The sequence below is a fragment of the Trachymyrmex cornetzi genome, unplaced genomic scaffold (genome assembly GCF_001594075.2).
Source record: "Trachymyrmex cornetzi isolate Tcor2-1 unplaced genomic scaffold, Tcor1.1 scaffold1803, whole genome shotgun sequence".
NCBI lineage: Eukaryota > Metazoa > Arthropoda > Insecta > Hymenoptera > Formicidae > Trachymyrmex > Trachymyrmex cornetzi.
Window position 1 is genome coordinate 26986 of NW_017296423.1, and position 648 is coordinate 27633.

A 648-nucleotide genomic window follows, 5' to 3' on the forward strand; every position below is an offset into this window, starting at 1 on the left:
ATAATCATTTCTACTGATGGATTACATCGCAGAACAAAAAATGGAACTATCAGCACTTTCATATTAAAAATTATGAGCATTATGTAAACATATTATTTTGCAATCCTCCAACAGTTAAATAACGCATTCAAACAAATTTATTTCAATAAAACATCATTCTCTAAATTTTTGGAGTGAAATTTCACTTCAAAAGGGTTAAAATACTGCCACTATTAAAAAAAAGTAAAAAAATTACACCATTGAATAAGAGTGGCAGATTTTCACTCTTTTCTTGAAGTAAATTCACTCCAAGAAAAGAATGAGATTATTTTCCTTTGGAGTGATTCTCACTCCAAAAAAGTGAAAATCTATCATCTTATTCGAGAGTGCAAATTTTTTACACTTTTTCAATAGTGGAAATATTTTAACTCTTTTGGAGTACAATTTCACTCCAAGAAAGAGCGCGAAAATAATTGAGCAAAAATTTGAAGAACTCATAAAATAGACATACGAATTTATATGCCTTTAAAAACTAAAAATAAATATAATAATATAGAAGAAGAAATTTAAAAATATGTAACAAAAATGATCGATAAATCACGATCATAGTTGCACTGATTTCCCATAATTATAAATAAAAAAAAATTTCGTAATCTACTTAAATTCAAC

The 648-nt window shown here is 26.1% G+C and overlaps 1 pseudogene; it reads right to left on the minus strand.

Moving 5' to 3' along the window:
* The window catches only part of LOC108759353 (probable multidrug resistance-associated protein lethal(2)03659), a 2890-nt pseudogene that overhangs the window by 982 nt on the left and 1260 nt on the right, over positions 1-648 (minus strand).